Source organism: Saccoglossus kowalevskii, chromosome 20 (assembly GCF_978046115.1).
Source record: "Saccoglossus kowalevskii chromosome 20, keSacKowa6.1, whole genome shotgun sequence".
Lineage (NCBI taxonomy): Eukaryota > Metazoa > Hemichordata > Enteropneusta > Harrimaniidae > Saccoglossus > Saccoglossus kowalevskii.
The window spans coordinates 2,910,605-2,924,168 of NC_140660.1; the positions used below are offsets into that span (position 1 = coordinate 2,910,605).

The 13,564-nt window shown below is 35.2% G+C and overlaps 1 pseudogene across 1 annotated transcript in view; it reads right to left on the minus strand.

Moving 5' to 3' along the window:
- Positions 1 to 296: 296 nt before the first annotated feature.
- The window catches only part of LOC144352215 (ubiquitin-conjugating enzyme E2 Z-like), a 30,556-nt pseudogene continuing 17,288 nt past the window's right edge, over positions 297 to 13,564 (minus strand). The window contains exons 6-9 of the transcript XR_014927854.1: positions 7,366 to 7,477; positions 5,965 to 6,080; positions 5,367 to 5,457; positions 297 to 1,952 (exon numbers count right to left, since the gene is read on the minus strand). The product of XR_014927854.1 is annotated as a ubiquitin-conjugating enzyme E2 Z-like (transcript). The remainder of the gene's footprint in view (positions 1,953 to 5,366; positions 5,458 to 5,964; positions 6,081 to 7,365; positions 7,478 to 13,564) is intronic.

Below are 13,564 nucleotides of genomic sequence, written 5' to 3' on the forward strand. Positions count from 1 at the left end.
GGCTCCAAAAACTTATCTACACGCATCTACATTCACTATACTCATGTCTAGCGTAAAAATATCACTAGCTGATAGTTCACACTAAACATGGAGATATGCATGATAAACATGATCAGTCTCTGTGTGAATGAACTGTACATGGAGAAAACCAAATTGTGTGACAGTTTTTATCACTGATGACTAGATAACAATATCTTGGGTGGTGAAAGTGTGTGATTGAACTGTACAGAGAGAAAATCAAATTGTGTGACAGTCTTTATCACTGTGAGAATTTCACACTAGATGACAACAATCTCTTGGGTGGTGAAATAACTCATAATAATGAAGTTTATTTTGAAAAAAATATTGCAAAGAAAAGTAACATCTCTGTTGATATTGAAAACCAGTACGACCATAACTGCAATTGCACGGATGTCACACATAATTAACATATGATTCGTAATCATAGTTCACTTGGATTTGGTCATGTGATCGAAAGGTTATCACCTGATATCACTTTATCAAAGAGCTGGTTGATAACCATGACATCATCGGTTGTATTAACCAATTACCTTCGATTTATGGAAAATACTAACCTATGAGGTCACTCATGTCAGCCAGCTCTACGATCATGTGACATTCCTTTCTAAAGCTAAGACTATATATGGTAGCTCATTACCATAAGTATAACCTTAATGCAAATAGCGTTTCCATATAAGGAGAGGTGGGAATCCACTGCATAATTTCTAAATAACACAAAAAATGCATTAACATTATGAGTATGCAAATTCATGTACATATAAGGTAAGACAAGATCTCTCAGTAAATACCATAGAAGGAACTCATTAACATTATTATAATGAGTATGCAAATTCATGTACATATAAGGTAAGACAAGACCTCTAAGTAAATACCATAGAAGGAACTCATTAACATTATGAGTATGCAAATTCATGTACATATAAGGTAAGACAAGACCTCTCAGTAAATACCATAGAAGGAACTCATTAACATTCTTATAATGAGTATGCAAATTCATGTACATATAAGGTAAGACAAGACCTCTCAATAAATACCATAGAAGGAACTCATTAACATTATTATAATGAGTATGCAAATCCATGTACATATAACGTAAGACAAGACCTCTCAGTAAATACCATAAAAGGAACTCATTAACATTATTATAACGATTATGCAAATTCATGTACATATAATGTAAGAGAAGACCTCTCAGTAAATACCATAAAAGGAACTCATTAACATTATTGTAATGTATGCAAATGAGGTTACACTGAAAAAGGATTTTGCTTCTCGTCATCAAGAAGTCAGTTTGAAACTTTTCACCAGCAGACTTCCTTGCCAAAATTGTTCTACACTTTTTCTTAAATTCTTCAATATTTTTGGAAATGAATTCTAATATTGGAGCCAACAGACACAATTTGAGTCAATTTTTAGTTTTTACTCAAAAAAATTCTCTGAAGGAAAGTGCAGATTATAAACAGGACTATTTTGTGAATTTGTGATGAAAAGGGTTAGCCTCACGTTTCTGTTATCAATTTGCATACTAATAAAGTGCACCACCTATGGTAGAAAGGGGAAAATGTTTTTGTTTCAGTGGATGTGTTGTCAACCTTTAATAAAAAGTATTCAAAAGCATTATTTATTAAATATCAAATGTTGGAACATATAATCCTGTTGTCATAGTATTAAATAATCTAAATACCAAAACAATACAATAACTGAACTACATCACCCCATTTTTGGCCAAAGGCAAATGAAAATATAACTCATGAATATGCAAATCAGCTGTTTGATTGTTCGTTATTTGTATCTGTATCTGATGTACTCATATCGCTGTCTAAGTCAGATAATTTGTCGCCTAATTTTTCATCTAGTCGCCTCTTGATTTTATCTATTCCCAGCTTTAATGCAGCATACTCGAATCTTTCTCGCTTCTCACCAAAAGGATCCTGAAATGAATAAGGAAATAACTTTAACATCATGGAAGATGAATTACTCATCAATATGAATAAGGAAATAACTTTAACATCATGAAAGAAGAATTAGTCATCAATATGAATAAGGAAATAACTTAACCATTATGGAAGATGAATTGGTCATCAATATGGATTAGATTAGATTAATTAGAGCCAGTGAAAAAAGCTAAAGTCAACAAAACAGCACAATCTCAACTTTGAAGTAGTGTTGAACAAACAATATATATTACACATGTAGGGGTTACACTATTCAGGAGAATCCCAAAGTACAGTTTTCACATAGATTTCAGTCTTCGTTTTCACCATTATGTTTGCCAGGCAATGAAAATATCCAGATGTTCATCCCCGAGAATAGACACTATAGATCACTAGTCACAGTAGATAATTTTACATTGAAAAATAAGGCAGGCCTTAGATTTACCCAAATTTTAGGCTTGAGTAAATTTTGTATATGAACTTGAAATTAAATATTTAGACCAGCTTAAATAGGTAATGCCTACTTGCAAAGACAACATTGCATACAAAAAGTTAGGGGATATAAATGACATTTTGTGAAAGCAAACCACATTTTTGATGAAAATTTGCACATAATTTTATTAAAACATTGCTATTTGTAATCGGGAATGGTGGCTCTAATCTATTGAAAATATCATGTCAAGTTGTGAAAAGTAATTGGAAAATTGGTAGATTTGTTTGCAAATTTTAACTAAGCGGTTGTTCAACCAAATACTGCACGTAATTTCAGTATAAATAATGCAGTTGGAAATGGTGGCTCTAATCTGTTGAAAAGATCATGTCAAGTTGTGAAAAGTGATTGGAAAATTGGTAGATTTGTTTGCAAATTTGACCTAAGCGGTTGTTCAACCAAATACTGCAGTTAAATGTTAGAAAAATTAATCAAAATTTGAATGAAAGCTAGACTGTAATACGTATAATGTTAAACAAGCAGCCTGTCGGCTGAGATAGCTCCGCTGTTAGCAATGAACATTACAATTAAAGAACTGAAGATATCATTAGAAAAAGAACAATATGTATAGTATTAAAGCAATCAGACTTGCTGTTTACAACAAAAATTTGAAAATATAACTTTTTATCAAAAATATTCATTAAAATTAGATAATTAAAGAACAAAATCATCTCGAAATGAACAAATCTGAGAGAGGTCTACCTGTAGTACCTATGTAGTTTATATAATATCAAAGCATTTAGACTTGTGGTCTTTAACAAGAAGTCGAAAATATCACTTTTTACCAAAAATGACAATGATAATCATGAAAATTAGAGAATTAAAGATATCATCACGAAATGAACAAACCTGAGAGAGGACCACATGTAGTACCTAGATATATAATATCAAAGCAATTAGACCTGCGGTTTTTAACAAGAAGTTGAAAATATCACTTTTTACCAAAAATGACAAAAATAATCATGAAAATTAGAGAATTGAAGATATCATCACGAAATAAACAAATCTGAGAGAGGTTCACATGTAGTACCTATATATGTAATATCAAAGCAATCGGACTTGCGGTTTTTAACAAGAAGTCGAAAATATCACTTTTTACCAAAAATGACAAAAATATTCACCAAAATTAGAAAATTAAAGATATCATCACAAAATGAACAAACCTGAGAGAGGACCACATGTAGTACCTAGATATGTAGTATCAAAGCAATTGGACCTGCGGTTTTTAACAAGAAATTGAAAATATCACTTTTTACCAAAAATGACAAAAATATTCATGAAAATTAGAGAATTAAAGATATCATCATGAAATAAACAAATCTGAGAGAGGTCCACATGTAGTAGCTAGATATGTAATATCAAAGCAATTGGTTTTAACAAGAAGTCGAAAATATCACTTTTTACCAAAAATGACAAAAAATATTCATGAAAATTATAGAATTAAAGATATCATCACAAAATGAACAAACATGAGAGAGGACCACATGTAGTACCTAGATATGTAGTATCAAAGCAATTGGACATTCAGTTTTTAACAAGAAGTCGAAAATATCACTTTTTACTAAAAATGACAAAAATATTCATGAAAATTAGAGAATTGAAGATATCATCACGAAATAAACAAATCTGAGAGAGGTCCACATGTAGTATCTAGATAGGTAATATCAAAGCAATCAGAATTGCGGTTTTTAACAAGAAGTCAAAAATATCACTTTTTACCAAAAATGACAAAAATATTCATGAAAATTAGAGAATTAAAGATATCATCACAAAATGAACAAATCTGAGAGGGGTCCACCCAAGGTACCTACATACCAAGTATCAAAGCATTCGGGCAAGCGGTTTTCAAGAAGAAGTAGAAAATAGCACGTTTGACCAAAAATGACAAAAACTTTCGCTATAAATAAGACAATTGAACATATCCACACGAAATGAACAAATCTGAGAGAGAAGCATCCAAGTACCTTCCTAGAAAGTTTCACAGCTATACAGTCTGTGGTTTTTAAGAAGAAGTCGAAAATGTAAAGTTGACAACGGCGACGACGACGGACAATCAGTAATACTATAAGCTCCGCTCGACTTCGTCGACAGCGGAGCTAAAAATATAAACAGACAGCACTGACTAAACATACAAGTCATTGAAAATGACACAGTCTGTAAAATTTTTGAAAGTTCTCTTTGTGCTCGTCCTATTAAAGCAGAGGGGTTGTCGCGAGCGTGTCCTTGAAACTTGCGTCCCAAGTGGCGTATACAACGTTTTGTTCATTTACATCAAATTCAAACATGTGTTGCGTGACGACCCCTCCGGTTTAAGACATAGCAAAGAAAAACATAGATCACAAGTGAAAGCATTTCCAAGTTATCACATTTTAAACAAACAAGTTGGCCGCCAGTCGGCCATATTTGATCAAATTGTGAAACAAATTGTCCTAACATGTATCCTAACATGTATAAAGTATGTGCCAAATTTGAATGAAAACTGACAAAGCATGTCCAAGATACCTTATATAAAAAACAAAACAAGATGCCTACCAGTCGGCCATATTTGATCCAATTGCGAAAGAAATTGTCCTAACATGTATCCTAACATGTATAATCTATGTACCAAATTTGAATGAAAACTGACAAAGCATGTACAAAATACAACATTTTCAAAAAAACAAGATGGCTGCCAGTCGGCCATTTCGAATCGAATCGCTAAACCACTGCATGTGCATATGTCACACATAAAGTACTAGGCACATGCAAAGAATGAATGGAATCGGTCCAAAGGATTCTGAGATATGACTCTGGACAGACGTACGGACGAACGGAGACCGAATTATAAGTCCTCATTTTCAGACTTTGTATGAACAGGGACTAATAATGTTAAGAAATAGCGTACAAAGTTGTGTATATTCTGTACCATACTGATCACCTACCTGCATGGCTTGAGATGAGAGATGTGCACTATCATTCACTGTGGCTATATAATAATCATAAAATTCAGGAAACGATTTTTCCATTACATCTCTGAAACAAATAACAACAAAGTGACATACAGTAGACCAATCACTGATAGCATAGTGGTTGTCACATCAGACTCATGATAACAACAACGTGACATATAGTAGACCAATCACTGATAGCATAGTGGTTGTCACATCAGACTCATGATAACAACAAAGTGACATACAGTAGACCAATCACTGATAGCATAGTGGTTGTCACATCAGACTCATGATAACAACAAAGTGACATACAGTAGACCAATCACTGATAGCATAGTGGTTGTCACATCAGACTCATGATTTCATTCACTAACAAATGCGAATTTGTCGAAACCAAACAGTGACAACAGTGGCATTAAATGACCAGAACTGACACCTGGTACAAAAAAGGTGACATACAGTACAGCTGTGGTATAAGCCAGGATTACATCATCGGTTCAGCGTCATGCAAACAAACTTTATCTGAAAACCTATAAAATTTGGTGAAAGTGAAACAATTAAATTGATGGATTGTTGTAGAGTTGTTTACCTGAGTTCTTCTGGAATAAGATCACTGGTGCTTTCTAACATATTACAAACCGCTACTCTGATTGTCTCATGTCGTATACAGTCATTATATCGTTGTGCATCACCACTTTGTCTTTCCTGTCAATAAAATGCAAATTGTAATAAGAACATTGACTGTGCCTTGGCAACCGGGAACAAAACATCCCTTGGCAACCGTGTGCAGCATCCCTTGGCAACCGTGTGCAGCATCCCTTGGTAACCATGATTAGATGTGTTTACTTGTAAACAAAACTGAAACGAGTCGGCCATTTTGAATCAAAATTGGAAACCAATGCATGTTATTATGTGTCACATGATGTATGTGTTAAGTTTGAATATAATTGACAGCTAAAGTTATAGCTTCGAAACAACATTTTTTAGAACACAATGGCCACTAGTCAGCCATTTTCAATCTGACCTGAAAAAAATAAGATGTACATTAAGTAGATATTTATATCAATAGACATAACAGGTTTGATTGAAATGCTACATTGTTACTTACCTGTTCAAACCCTGGTTCATTGTGATATGACTGGTATATTGTTACTTACCTGTTCAAACCTTGGTTCATTGTGATATGACTGGTACATTGTTACTTACCTGTTCAAACCCTGGTTCATTGTGATATGACTGGTACATTGTTACTTACCTGTTCAAACCCTGGTTCATTGTGATATGACTGGTACATTGTTACTTACCTGTTCAAACCTTGGTTCATTGTGATATGACTGGTACATTGTTACTTACCTGTTCAAACCCTGGTTCATTGTGATATGACTGGTACATTGTTACTTACCTGTTCAAACCCTGGTTCATTGTGATATGACTGGTACATTGTTACTTACCTGTTCAAACCTTGGTTCATTGTGATATGACTGGTACATTGTTACTTACCTGTTCAAACCCTGGTTCATTGTGATATGACTGGTACATTGTTACTTACCTGTTCAAACCGTGGTTCATTGTGATATGACTGGTACATTGTTACTTACCTGTTCAAACTCTGGTTTATTGTGATATGACTGGTACATTGTTACTTACCTGTTCAAACCTTGGTTCATTGTGATATGACTGGTACATTGTTACTTACCTGTTCAAACCCTGGTTCATTGTGATATGACTGGTACATTGTTACTTACCTGTTCAAACCCTGGTTCATTGTGTTATGACTGGTACATTGTTACTTACCTGTTCAAACCCTGGTTCATTGTGATATGACTGGTACATTGTTACTTACCTGTTCAAACCCTGGTTCATTGTGATATGACTGCTACATTGTTACTTACCTGTTCAAACCCTGGTTCATTGTGATATGACTGGTACATTGTTACTTACCTGTTCAAACTCTGGTTCATTGTGATATGACTGGTACATTGTTACTTACCTGTTCAAACTCTGGTTCATTGTGATATGGTTTCTAATTTAATAATGATTGTATAGATATTAACACACTGGATAAACTTTGTGCCGGACTCCAGGCTGGACCAGACCATGTACTACAGGAATACAAAGTATTAAATATAAGTGACATGTTCTTACAACTTACTGTACAAACTTATCATCTCAGTAGAGCTGAATTGTTGGAATAAAGTCAAGTAAACTAACAACGTGCGTTTCATTTAATATATATATATATACAAGAAGATCGATACGCACTACACCCCTGAGTGCAGTAGACATACTTCCGATGGCAATAGGAAGTTCGAAGGAAGCTAATACAGTTGATTTATAACAGATGAAGTAAATGGAAATCACTTTTCAGTCCTCATTGATGCACATACGAATTTAAAAGAGTTAGTAAACAAGAGACGATGGCAACTCCACGTTGTGGCAGATTTACACACTACTACAGTTCGACTAAAGTTTACAAACACCATGGTCAGTCACCCAAAGTCACCCAAATTCAAAAGGGATTTTTAAATGCGCTGGGGAACACGAGACAAACAATTGTGCATACTTAGATGACAATTCCACGTTATGATGCAGCGTGAAAATTGCAATTTAAAACTTTGCTTGCAGATTTCCTGGAATAGATTTACATAATACTACAGTTCAATAAGTTTACCAACACCACGGCCAGTCACACAAAATCTATCAAAAAGGGAACTGCAAGTCGTATAATGCCAAAACAGTACCATGATTTCACAACTTTCGAAATACGTTCGCTTTTATCGATAACTGCAAGAACAGCCCATAAACACAAAGCCTAAACTATCAGAAATTCGTAACACATAATTCGAGTGATGGTTTAACAAAATAACTCATCATTTGTAAATTCAATCCATCAAAAAAGTATAAAAAACATTTTCATAAACAATTTTTATTATATAAATACACTTTGAAAAGAAACATGATTCATAAATATAAATCTATTTGAATACATTCTCACTACAAATAACACAATACTTATTTTTCAATGGCGTCTCTTCACAGCACAAAATCTTGGAATCATGCACACATGTGAGTACTTCGGTGACATATTTTATAGCTACGCCCAAAATAGTCCATTATGTATTGCGCAACTGTTAACATCCACACATTTTTATAAAATCTCCATGCACTTTTCGACAATTCATAAGTAAAATACACTACAAGTTACTCCGGAAAAACAATTTTCTTGGTACATTTCTACATTCTTGCATATTAAATGAGGGGTTGAGGCACATTCCAAGCGGAACACTTTTCTTGGACTAATAACAAAGCTGGTCAATCTAGTCTAGTAGGAAATAGGGGTCCCCATGCACCCCAATGATATATTTTTTTAACTTATATTTTTTGAATCCTCAGAATGTCTAGTACACGAATTTTGATGTTCCCATTGCCAAATTGTGTCCCATGACGTCACCGGGCGGTCATTTTGACGGCCATCTTGGATTTTTACAGAAAACAATAATCGGTTCAACTATTGAACTAGTCATCCTACAGAAACAAACAAATACATTTTTCCATTTAATTTGGTCATGAAGAATTCAATGAGAATGTTATTTGTATGATTTTAAAAAAATAAAACCATTTAAACCTGCAATAACTATTTCAAACACTGTATAATTTTCAATAAATGCCTGCACGGTAACGTATATTCAGTTTGACCATTAACAATGATAAACATGTCATTTTAGTATATGCAACCGAATGACAGCCACGTGTAGAGTGCGCGTATATACACGCATCGATGTACACATGTATTATCGCGTGTCCATGCTGTAAGATGACGATTTTGTTATTTTTGGATATACGTCCAAAGTTCAGTGAGTTTTTGTTGAAATGAGGTATGTTTGTGTTCTCAGTACATTAATAAACCTTTCCATTTATTTAAAGTGGCATGATTTTGCATTGTCAACCAAGGAAATCATAGCCCCTTTCAATGGGTCAACAAAACTGAATAGTAACCATTTGTATATTCAATTTGTTTCAGTAATACAGAGGATATTAATCCACAGGCACACAACAAGTCTGGTGTTGGTTGTGATAAAATCAGGTAATAGATAGATTGGACTGTATAACCAAATTAGTAATATTTTTATACCAAATTGCATGGTATTTCATATTTTGTAGTGATCAAAGCAATATTTTTTTTCTGTCATCAGAGTTTAGTGTGGTGTAAAACATATAGTAATTGGTGGTGGTGCTTGTGAACAGTCGTAGCTAGTATAGAACAATAGTGTAGTGGTAGGCAAACATGCCTAAATCAAGTAAACGTAAGAGAGATAATGGTAGTGTGTCTGAAGATGTACGCAAGCGTCCTCATGTAAGATGCATTTTGCATGTAAGAGGCATTCATCATGGATATTTCACACCATTCACATGGGTTTGATAATCCAGCTTATAGGAGTGAGTAGCTAAAGGCTTGTCTTGAGAACCATGACATTCATAAATCAATCGCCTTTGCAAAGGTCAATCCAGGTGACAAAGGCTGTATCACCTATAACCTGGTGTACAGTACCAACATGTCTGTTGCAGATGCAGTGACATATGCATATAAGCTTGGATCAAAAGACAAGTACCATGAAGTGGCCGAGCTTCTTCGTACTAAAATCAATCAAGCATTCAATCAGTCACAACCACTTCCTTAGCCTCCTACAGCAGATGATCTTGAGTTGCACTCACCAGATGCACTTCTTCCCGCTGAGTTACCGGTAGTCAAGTTTCTTAATATCATGATCTCTGGTGATGCTGACATGAGTATATGTGAGAAGACTAGACTTATAGTGCTTTCCATTGGCCAGGTGTGTAATATTAAGTCTGATACGTCTTAATGATAATGTTCTCCATAATTTTAAAATGATTTTATGTCATTGCAGTTTCTCTTATTTTTGTTTTATTTTTCAGGACATCTGTCGAGCTGTAACAAAAGGAGAGTGGAAGTTATCAAAACACATCCTTCTTGGCACCACCATACGACACATGTACCGCAGTAGACAGCTCACTACCATTTTCAACAGACTAGGTCACTGTGAGACATATGACTTCAGCTTGGAACTCGAGACTGCACTAACTCATGCTATTGATGAGGTTTCCACTTCCCTCACTCCAAAAATAATCACTGGTGATGTTTGGTGCTTATCAACGATGGTGCCGTACAACATCAACAAGGTCTCAGTATTTTGAGAAAATGCTAGAGATGTGTGGCCTGATCAGTGACCCTGATTGTCCAAAGGCTGGGAAACATCGTGAGCTGGAGAGAGCTGAAATCAAGAAGTCTGAAGAAGCAGTTCAGCGTACTATCGCTGCTATTCACAACTTCACTAATCCTTTCACTTTGATTGACAAAGACCATCTCTATAGCCTAGCATCAGGCGCTCCTGCTTCCTCAGAAGTCAAATATGATGTTCTTCATGCCGAGCTGATTGGTAGGAAGGCCAAGCAATCTTTCATCCAAGATCGTTTTGTGAATGGTTCCTCTGAAACACAATTTTTTGATTCCATTACGAGATGTAAACTGAAGACAATGGAAGCATCAAATAAAACTGTAAAGCTAACTGCTTCACAAGGAAAGGTATGTCACCCCATAGCTCTAACAATGTACAATATAAATAGTCAATTATTAGATAGTATGTTATATTACATATTGTTGTATGTGACATGTGACATTGTTTCTGTTTTCAACTTTCCAGCTGATCCAGTACCGTGAGCAAAGTGACCTTGCATTTGTCCTACTCATTAAGTCACAGCAGATGGATGAGCCTATTGACCTTGATGAGTTGATGCGGTACTCACTAACGCCTGTTCCTCACAGCCTAGGCACAGCTGATGGATTCGTCAATAAGACTAACAAGGCTGCAGCACTTCATTTTATGATAGAAGACGATGTTAGCGAGTTGTCCTATCCAAATGATGTCTTCTATATCCAGGATGGAAATGCATTGTTTCATGCATTGACAAACATTCCTCCAACAATTGGAGAAATTTGCCTCAAAGTTCTGGATCAAATGGTGGGTAAAAAGAATTTTGTCTTCTCAACTGATTCATATCATGCTGACTCCATCAAAGCTCAGGAGAGATTGCGCCGTGGCTTTTCACAGCGATACATCATAAAAGGCCCAGCAACAAGAAAGCCCAGTGATTTCAAAGTCTTTCTAGCAAATGAAGAGAATAAACAACAACTCTGTAAACTCCTGCTACGCGTGTGGAGTAGCAAAGCAGCAGCAACTCGCCTAGAGAAAAGTGGCATGGCAGTGGTAGTTGTAGAAGGCATAGCATATCAATTGGATTCAAAAGATGGTGATGTGAGTAATATTGAAATTCAAACAATGCATATGTTACTTAAATGACAGCACTATAATTACATTACAATTGCAACTATAATATCAATATTTGAAAATATATTTTGTAAAATTGATGTTTTTTCAGGTAACAGTATGTGAAATAGGTGAGCTAAAATCAAACCAGGAAGAGACTGATACACGGGTCGTGCTCTACTTGAAGTATGCAGCCAAGTTGGGGTACTAATCAGCAATAGTAAGGACACCAGATACTGACATTTTCGTCATTCTGCTTCACCATGCCCATTCAATCCCTCTCACAATCTACCTTGATATTGGCACTAGGAAGCATCGCCAGATAGTGAATGTCAGTGAATTAGCAGAATTGAAAGGACCTAACTACTTTACCATGATGCTTGGCGTGTATGTGTTTACAGGGGAGGATGTAACGAGCGCATTTAAAGGCAAAGGCAAGGTGGGACCCATGAAGAAGCTACAAAGTAACCCCAAGTACCAAACCGCCTTTAGGTCAGTGGTTTTCGTGTATACATATGTGCATTGTGGTTCATATCAACCAGTAATTGGTGAACGTATAGCAACATAATGTGTCATATTTATATTTTCTAGGAAACCCGGTGATGAGTGGTCTGTAGCGCCAGAGGTTATGAATGACATTGAAGCCTTCACGTGCCTGATATATGGTCACCAACGAGAGAAAGATATTAATGTAGTACGTAGTATCATGCTAAAGAAGATGGTAAGGGAGGATGAAAAGCTGACAAATAAATCGAAAGTAGATCTTTTCAGGCTTCCACCTTGTAGGGACAATCTTGTTCCACATGTTGCACGTGTAAATTATCGGCTTGCCATCTTCAAGCGAGCGGACAAGTCTGTCTACTGGACCCCCAAACCATATGATCCAGAACAGGGCTGGACAAAAAATGAGAAAGGTATCTTGGAGCCATTGTGGTCATGTGGTCCAATCCTCCCTTCTTCTCTCATTGACTTGCTGGTGAAAACTGTAGATGATGATCAGGAGGAAGAAGAAGAGGAGCAAGAGATTGATTATGAAGATTTTTTAAGTGATGATGACTAAATGCAACGTAACACATTACCAAAATCTGTAGCAAAAAAAATATCATATAATTTTTCTGTCAACGTTTATGTTAACTGAACTACGCTTTTGAGTTTCACTAACGTTACAGATCTATTGGTGAATAAATATTGTTTTGTATGCATAATATTGTGTACTTATGTTTACTACTCATGCTAATTGACCAAAAAAGATACTAATTTTCCAACAATATTTTGGCTTTCGGGCATTTATGCTGCTTCAATATTAAACATAACATTCTCATTGAACTTCCCATGACCAAATTATATGGATAAATGTATTTGTTTGTCTCTCTAGGATGTTTGGTTCAAAAGTTTTACCGATTATTGATTTCTGTAAAAAAATCCAAGATGGCTGCCAAAATGGCCGCTTAGTGACGTCATGGGACAAAATTTCGCAATGGGAACATCAAAATTTGTGTACTAGACAACCTGACGATTCCAAAAATATAAGTTAATCAAAGAAAGCTTAGAAAGAACTCCCATGTGCTGAGAGTATTGGAGACACATTAAATATAATTCGAAATTACTTAGCTGAAAACTAATTATGCAAATCAGAAAATTAATATGACCAGATTTGAGTGTAAAACTAATGAGGTCTGCGCAATGTAACAGAACCAAAAAATTATGAATTATTATGCTTATTAGGGAATTAATATGAACAGATTTTTACCCCAAACTAATTAGGTTTGTACATTGTCCTAGAGCATCTTTGTACTAAGTTTCATTGAAATGGAATAATTAACACCGCGAAAACTCCAAAATTTC